The 8,931-nt window shown below is 55.6% G+C and overlaps 1 protein-coding gene across 1 annotated transcript in view; it reads right to left on the bottom strand.

Annotated features, from left to right (window-relative positions):
• The window catches only part of SLIT1 (slit homolog 1 (Drosophila)), a 60,558-nt gene that overhangs the window by 996 nt on the left and 50,631 nt on the right, over positions 1-8,931 (bottom strand).

Raw genomic sequence — 8,931 nt, 5'->3', positions numbered from 1 at the left:
CTCCCCCACCGGTCCTTACACTCCTCCTCTACCCTCCGGCTGGGGCAGCCTCTCCGCAGGCATGGCAGCCCGGGATTCCCCCTCCTTCTCCTGGGCTGGCCACGCGTGTGATCACCCCTCTTACCTCTGCTCCTCACACCGCTCCCGTGCAGCAAATCACCCCTTTCTCCATCCTTCACCATCGCTCCTGAAGCGGCTGTGCGTACACCGGGCACCGAGCGCTCCTCGGGGCTTTCCCTCTCTCTTGCTCTCTAATTTTTTTAGCCGCTGGTAAATGCAGGCTGCTCTGCTCTCCATCTTCTGTGCTTCTAGGAGTGGGGACCTCATTAGGATAAAAACCTTGACAGAACAAGTGGAGAGAGGCTTTCTGGAGGGGGTGCTGCTGCTCCAGCATCCCGGCTGCCTTCCGGCGACCAGCACCATTTGGCTGGAGCATGGCAAGGGCAGGAGATGTCAAGCATTACACCAGTGTGGGACTGGTACAGCAGCAAAGCAGTGTCCAGGCGTCTGTCCCAGTTCAGTGTGTGCTGCTTGGCTTAGGTGGTGGTGGGATTGGAGCATTGAGCTTTCTGGCAGCATCCCTCCCAAGCGTCGACTCCGGAGGGGAACGGCTGGGACCCATCACAAGGAGAAATCAGAGATGCTAAAAGGAAAACCATATTCCTCCCACCCCTTTGAACTTCCAGTCTCGCTCTGTAGTCTTCTGTCGTATTGCTGTGTTTCGGCTTGGTTGGATGGAGATTTCCCACGCCGAAGGCAGGGAGTAACGGGGCTCTGGGAGGGAGCGAGGTGGCCTTGGCCATGCTGGGCAGTGTGTAGACAACGTGGCCTGAGGCCCAAAGCGCTTGCAGCTTGTCCCAGGCTCCGATCGCCATCAGCCATCAGCTCTGTCCCTCCCTGGAGGATGCCAGGGGCGCTCAGCAAGCCCTGGCTTTTCCACGTTGGGTCTGGCATGTCCTGTGCAAAAACTTAACACTCAGAAAATCTGTGCAAAGATCCTACTGACTTTTGACGGGAGCTGGGCTTTGCCTCACAGCCGTAAATCTGCATTTCTCATCCCTTTAATGAGGAAAGGTAGAGGGTGTGTTTTGTGTCAGGGTGGGGCTGAAACCCGGGTTCCGGGCTGGGGATTATTTTTCTTGTCTTCAGAAAGTGAATAAGGAGAAAGCAAATAATTCTGAGGGGGTTTGTTTGGTTGGTTGGTTTTTTTTTTTAAAAAAAAAAGAAAACTGTTTTTAAATAAGATTGCCCCAGACTGCAGCCTGGGACCAGCCCAGGTGAGGCGTGTGCTGCACGTCCCCCGTGGACGCCTGGCTCAGCAGAGCAGCACCTTGGGCATCTGCAGGGATGGGGAGCAGGGGGGTTGCAGGAGGTGCCGAGCCGGGCTGTCCCGGGGCGACGGGTGAGATGGTCTGGGGTCTTGTCAGCAGGGACCCCCCCCGGCTCCCTGCTCTGCTGTCCTTAGGTCCGGTCCCTGCCACCGCAGCCTCTGCAGGGCTGTCCCCGGCTGGGCACATAAACCCCGCTCAGAGCTGCTCTGCTCTCTGCCTCCTCCTTTCCTCCCAACAACTCCCCCTTGTTTGAAAATTACAATTCGGAGGAAAACCGGAGTGGTTCTTCTCTACGTCATGCCGGGCAGGAGCGTTTCCTCCCGCAGCTGCTGGGCTGGGTGGTGGGTTTAACGCACGTGGGTAGTTTTTACGGCAAGCGGGCTTGTTTGCCAAGGGATGGGTCGGGTGAAGACATCGCCTGCGGCTGAGTTCTTGCAGCAAGCGCTTGGGGCATGACCTCTGCAGCCCACCTCGAGGCGGGAATATTGGTGCTTTAGTACCAGTTCTCCGAATTTCAGAGCCGTGCAATCCTTCAGGTGACCCCAGGGCGGGTTGCCCCAGGGGTGAGGTCTACCAGGCGTGGGTGTCATCTCTAGAAAAACGTTAAGGCTTTCTGCTCCAAGGAAGCCCTCAGCTCCTTGCCGGGCTCCTTTCCTCACTGTCACTGCTCCGGCAGATGCCATCTTCGGTCCCTCTGCCTCTCCTGTGTGCGTTCTCCACTTGGCAGCAGTGGTAGCTGCCAGGTCTCGCAGACTGCAAGACCTGCTCTTTTAACGTGCTTCACACTTACTTTTGTGCGAAGCAGCTTTGTTTTGTGGCAGGCAGGAGGAATGCTGTAATTTGCTGGAAAATTAAATTTGAGTTTAATTTTGAGGTTGGCGTGTGAGGTGACTGCCTGGCAAGGTGGCATCGCCTGGGTAGCTCCATTTTTTTAATCAGTGCTGAGATGCTTGAATTTTTTCTCCTTTTTTTTCCCGATCAGTTCTTGTGGTGCGTTACTGTCTTCCTGATTTACTTCCCAATTTCCTCTCTCCACGCAGCCACGTTTCAGCTAGAACAGCGCAGAAGAGACACAAAAATAAGTAGAGGTAACACCATATATATATATATATATATATATATACCTGTTGCTCTTTGTTAATGACTTGAGAGAGGCTCTTTTCTCTTTGTCCTGCAGCGAGGCAGCGGTGAGGTGTGCTGCTGAGGCACGGCCCCTGCTTCAGAGCAGCGTGTTTCCAACAAACGCGGCTTCTGCGCAATGCAAGGGATGCACAGGGAGCTGCAGACGATCTTAACGAAAGGGAGGAAATAAGCAACAACGATTTAATGCCTTATTCCACCCGGGCATGGAGTGCGTTTCCATTTGCGGCGGTGCAGAGCTGCCCACTGGCACTACCACAGTGCCATCCTCAGCTCCGCTGCCTCATTGCGCTCCTCCTCCACTGGGCCACCCCGCAGCTCCCTGCTCGGCAGCCTCAGCACCAGATTTCACCACAAACCAGACCTCTTTGGGTTACTTTGGCTTTCCTGGCTGGCCACTTTCTCATCCTGTTCCTGAAATTCTTCTCCATCCCAGCTCCCCGGTCCATGTACCAGGAGCAGCATCTTCTTAGCTCTGCACCCCCACAGGTGCCCTTACTGTCCCTTTGCTGCCAGACCCCCTCTCTCATTTGCGTGGTTACCTTTTCCTCTCTTCCCCTGGTCATCGGCAGCTCCAGGTCTTCTCACTTCGCGTGATTGGGAACCTTCCATCTTCCCTAACCTCCGGGAGGGGCTGTGCTTGCCGAGTTCAGAGTCAAAATTTGTCTGTCGGGGGTTGAGGGCTGCAGCGAGAGCAGCTTGAGCCCGGGATGGCTCTTTCTATCTGTAGCTGTTGGGTTCTTGTCTAGCCATGCCAGCCCTGGAGTGGGTTTCTCTGCTGACAGGGTGCGTGCAGTATATCCAAGGTGTGCACGTGTTTATATTCATCACTAATTCATCACTAATGAGGTCCTTCTTGCTTCTGTTTGCTGTGTGCAGTGAGGTTTCTGTGTTTGACTGCCAACACCGTCAGCGAGATGCATTTGCAGCAAACCTTCTCCACAGAGCTGGCTAGCCGGCACGGATGCTTTCAGCAAACTTTCCGCCACGTTACCGTTCATTGTCCAGGAGCCGGGAGAGCGGGGTGAACTCATCCCCGCTGCTCTCCATGTCCCCGTCCCTTCCATGCCGTGGGGAGCTGTGTGGCACTGGCCCGAGCGAGCTGGTGGGCTGCCCGAGCCGCTTTTTGCTGGTGTGTGGATGGGCGAAGCTGCAGCCCAGCTCGTGTCCCAGCCGCTCACACGGCACCTCTGGAAATGCCAAGTGTTTCCGAAAGCTCTGCCAGCCCTTACTAATCTCCCGGGAAGTAGAGACGCAGTCTCAGAAGGACACGGATGTACTGCTGCCCTCTTTTTAAGACTTGCTGATGGACAGTTTCTCTCTCCAGCTTGTATTCTTTCAGCCTGACAACTGCATTCCCAGTTGAAGGCGACTGGGAAAGCTGCGGTTCCCAGCCTCCCGTAGGCACGGGCAGTGCCTGGGACAGCAGGGAGGAGCGGGCTGCCGGTCGGCTCGGGCTCTTGCCTCTCCACCGCCGGCAGTCGTGCCGAGGGAAGAGGGCTGAGCCCCAGCCAAGGCATCCTCGGGTCCGTATCCTCGGGCTCTGGACGCCTGGATGGCCCGGGAGCAAGGTGGGGGGAGGTTCCCCCCCCACCAGGGAACGCCACTGCAGCTTTTCTTGTAGCAGTAGGTTTTTTTGAGCAAACCACGAGGCTACGATGTCCCCGCATCGCGCGCGTCCCCCCTCCCCGTGTGTCATAGCGTCCCTTCGGCCCATCCTTTAGCTTGGTGGTTGTGAAATGAATCCATCTGTTCTAAGATGTTCTCAGGAGTTCTTGTTTGTATTAAGCTCACCCCTAGGCTTAGCAGAAATCACGGTCCCCATCCTTCCTCCTCCCCTCCCCACAGACAAGCCCTCTCCTTCACGAGCACTTCCACCCCCCTCCCCAAAGGGCGGCAGTGGGGGCAGCTGGTGGCTTCGATTCAGGGCACGTTGGCAGCTTGGGGGCAGCCGGAGGAGCTGGGATGCAGCCGGCCGGCGATGGCAGCGCGGGTCCAGAGGCCAGGTGGTCCCTCGGGCTGCGTTGCTAGCCAATGTTTTCTAAGTCTGTTTGTAAGAGTACCTAATTTTAAAATGAAATGTGAATATATATTATGTGTAGGTGCCATGTAAGATAGTGTTGTGCTAGGCGGCAGGATGCTAACCTACTTTTTAAGCTTTTTTGGGGCAGGAAAAGGCATTTTTCTCTCACTTCATGCTCACAGATCTAATATTGTAAATAGATTATTTTTTTTTTTTAATATTTATTTCATGGGCTTTCCACAGGTTCTTGTTCTGACTGGTGTGTCGGTTGGTGGGGCTGTATCGCCCAGTGTGCCGCAACCAAAGGGCTGGCTATTGCGTGGGGGGAACGGGATATGGGGAGGGGGGTGGTGGTGGTTTGGTTTGGGTGTTTTTTAATGTCACATCAAAGTTGAAGCATTAACTCTTTCTCTTCATCTCATTTTGATGATGTCAGACCTGGTCGGATGGCCACGGTCCCCAGGGAGGCGGTGAGCTCCCGTGGCCGGCTGGGATGGCCGTTCCCCGGGGCGGGGGGCACTGCAAGCAATAAGATTTGTAGTAATAATGTCTGTTTTAATGACAGGGGCTCTTGGGGCTCAGGGCCGGGTGGGAACAACCCCGCTTCCAGCGGGGGCTCGGTCCGGTGTGGCACTGGGGGGTTTCTCTTGGCCTGGGGATGCCCAAGGAGGCATCCCCAGGGATGCAGGAGATGGGGGCTGCCGTCACCCCCAGGGAACCCTCCCAAAAATGGCCAGGGTAGGGTAGGTAGTTGCCGATAGCGAACTCCCACTAGCGAATTACTGCAGTGAGCTGCTGCCTTCGGGGCTCCTGCGCTTCCTGCAGGTATGGGTGACCCAAGGGAGCGCCCTGCGGTCGCCCTTAGAATCCCAGTGCCGGCTCCAGAAGGTCGTTTGCTTATTTGCTTGCCATGTTGCAATTTTTATTCTCCTTCTAGGGGGTTCGAGGTAATTTGGTTGATTTTTTCCTAAGTGTGTTTGGATTTTTCTTCTTTTTTTTTAACCCCTTTTTGCCTGGAAGTGTTGGCTGGCTGTGTCCCCCCCCCCCAGGCTGTCCGTGTGGGGCAGCGTCAGCAGCATCATTGCTGCTTCTACAGTGATGGGTCCCGACTTTGGAGGGTGGAGTGGGGAGTGCTGCTGGGTCCCAGCCCTGCAGGACCCCTCACCAGCCCCGTGCTTCCTTCACCCTTGGAACAGGTGTGTAAAAAAATAAGAAAAAAGGAAAAAAAGACGACAACAACAACCCAGTAATTTTTGTTCTTAAGATGCTCGGCATTTAAATATTATCTCCACCCTGATGGCAAATGTTTTTCCTTCGTCTGTGCCTGCTTCCCTGGGAGAGTTTTGTTTCTCTGTTTCTGTATGATTTTTAGACACTGAGCTGAAAAGTCCTCCTGTCCGGTACTGTATGTTTGAGCCTAAGCAATGTGAACTGTACAGACCAGTGGTGGGAAATGGGAGCCAGTGACTACACCTGGGAGAGCCGTGGCTTGGGACGGTGTTCCCGGTTGCTCTGGGGAGCGGGAAGTACTGCGTCGCGAGTTGGGAAAATGAACTGTCTGCTGTGAATTCTCGGTTGGAAATGTGGAGAGGGGTTTCCATTAGATAATGTTTACATACCTCACCTGACGAACCTTTGAAAATGTATATATAAAAAAAAAAAAGAAAATAAAATTATATTAAGTTGCTTTAAATCAATATGTATAGCTATAAGAGCTGGGTCATTTGAACTTTGACTATGTATCGACTCTCTAAATGTTGAAATTTTGTGAACTCTGTGCTCCTGTCTTTTATTTCATCCTAGCCTATGGAAGAAGTTGTGTTCTTGTTCCAGGTAAAAGGTCCCTGACTCAGATCTGAACTCCTCAAGGATTCCCACCACCTTGTTTTCTTTTCTTCCTCCACTGTCGATATTCACCCTATGAGCTTTCTAAAGGTCCGTATTTTATTGCAGCTTATTAAACGTTTCTTTGATATCAAAGTTTGTTTGGCGTGATAACTGGGGAAGGGTGAAGGTGAGCGAGTGCACAAGGGGAGGGAGCAGCAGGTTGGCACCCTCCAGATGAGACACCCCACCCCATCTCTGGAGTGGGGGGATATAAATGCCCAGGTGGGATTTGAGTGTTCCCACGCTGGTATCTGAGCTGGTGGTACAGCTTCCTGCGCAGTAGATTTGTGTTTGTGGCACAAACAGTGCAACCAACCCCTCGGTGCTCCCGGGGACCGCTGCCCAGGACCCCTCTCCCCTTCCCCAAAGAGTTACAGGTGCCCAATTCTCCAATTCCCTCCGCCCCCACAGCTGCTCCATCCCCACAGCAGGCACCAGGCCCTTTGGCTTCTCATGCTGCCCCACACCCGACCCAGGCAGTGATGGCTCCTTTTGGAAGGCGCTGTAAGGGTAACAGCAGCTCTCCCCAGCCACGAGTCCCCAGCCCAGGGATGCATGTCCCAGCGCCGTGTGGGTGATGCTCTGGCCAGGAGAGGTGGCTGGGGCTGCTCCAGGAGTTGCAAATCATCACCCATGGCAGGACCAACTCTCCCCAGATCTGTGCCACCACCTCATACACCCAGCAGCTCCTGAGCACCAGCTGCCCGCTCCTCCCCTCCAGGAAAGAAGAGGCCAAGCCTCTGAATGAATAAATGTCATGTTCACATGGAAGACAACATAGACAATACCAAACATCTCCTAAAACAATACAGCCTCTGCCAGCGGAAGGATGCTCAGCGCCTCCCTCGCCAGCCTAGTACAAACCAGCGTCTTCAACAGTGACACACACAAACCCCACAGGCCAAACAAAGCCACCGTCATTTTCCTGCCCAGTAGCATCTGTAAACAAAAAGAAAACATCATTTGTTGACCCCGAACATATAAAAATACTATAACAAAATGAAATACAAATATATATTAGAATCTGTAAGTATTCTGTATAAAGAGATACTTTAGCGGTTAGCTTACAGCAAGAACAGCAACACAACACAACTGAGCCCCGACCAGGCCACGGGCAAAACCAGACGTGTCCCGGCTCCTCTGTGCAGCAGAGGGGGCTACCGTGGAGAGGGCGTTTGTGGCAGAAACATATCCCCGTGGTGGTGGGAACGTCCTGGATGCTGGTGGTGAGCAGAGATGGTGACGGCACCCATGGAGCCAGATGCGCCTGGTGGAGATGCCCGGATCCTGGCCGCAGCTGGTGGTGCAGACCTGAAGCTGATGCACTGGAGCAGTGTCATGGAGAGACCCGGGGCTGCAGCCCTGGGATGAGTTTGTCCACCCAGGTGACATGGTGACGCACCGTCCAGCTGCATGCAGTGTCCCAGGTCGGGCCCCCACCATCCCTGGTCCGTGTGGGTGTAGAAGCGATGCTGCTGCAGAGGTCGGGTGCGCGCGGTACCCCGGCACAGGCTCCTCATGCCCCACGGGCAGTGGCACTGCCCCTGCTCCCACACCAGCCCAGTGTGTCCCCCGGCACTGCAGGCTTTGGGGAGCCGCTTCCCAGGCACCAGCACCCGAGTCCAGGAGCTGGTGGGACCTGCTCTGGCAGTGGTGTCAGCACCAGGCGTGCAGGTTTGGGCATCTTCAGTTTCTTCAACCGGCCCCCAGCACCCACAAGGCTGAAGCCCTCATGATGGGCATGGCAAACCCGCTCCCCGGCTGTCCGTCCCAGCAGCCTCCTGCCCCGGCTCGCTGGGCCAGTGGGACATGAGGCACCTCTGCCCAGATGCAGAGACCCCCCCAGGGCTGAGCCTGGAGGAAAGGGGTTCCCATGCTGCCCCACCACAGCTCCCATCTCTGAGCAGAGCCGCCTGGCTGGGGCAGGGGGATTTGGGGTCCCCTCTGCATTAATGGCACAGTGCTGGCCCCCGTGGCACAGGGCAGGGCTGGTGCTGGGACATCCACAGATGTCTGTGACCCACTCAGTGTTCCTGGGACCGCCCTGGACCTGCTCCACCCAGCACGGCCCCAACACCACCACACTGGGCTGGAGTTGTGCTCCACGTACCCCAGAGCCCGGCCGGCAAGCACAGCCTGGGGCTGCCACCAGCAGTTCAGGCTGCATGGAGCTGGTGACATTATTTGGGGGGTCCTGGGGAAGCCAGGCGCTGGACTCACTGGGACCCCGGGATGCCGGCCAAACCAGGCAGCCCTCTGCCAGCCTTCACTTGCCATGGCCCATGAGGCTCTGCCACATCAGGCCCCTCTGCTCCAGCCCCAGGTGAGGGAAGAGCCCCCAGCTCACCCAGCTGGACATCAGGGACGGGGCTGCCTGGGAGGGGACAGACGGGGGGACACAGGCGCTGCCCTCCGGGGCTGTGCCGGGGGGAAGGCAGAGCGCTGCAGGGAGCAGCCGAGCAGAGCGCCCGCCCCGTATCCACACACCTGTGTAGCTGCAGTTCTTAAAAAATTCTCTATCTACATATTTACTTTGTTTGTGGGGTTTTT

Source organism: Charadrius vociferus, unplaced genomic scaffold, assembly GCF_000708025.1.
Source record: "Charadrius vociferus isolate BGI_N301 unplaced genomic scaffold, ASM70802v2 scaffold486, whole genome shotgun sequence".
Lineage (NCBI taxonomy): Eukaryota > Metazoa > Chordata > Aves > Charadriiformes > Charadriidae > Charadrius > Charadrius vociferus.
The sequence above is the reverse complement of the archived record's forward strand: the minus strand, read 5'-3'. Positions and strand labels throughout refer to the sequence as shown.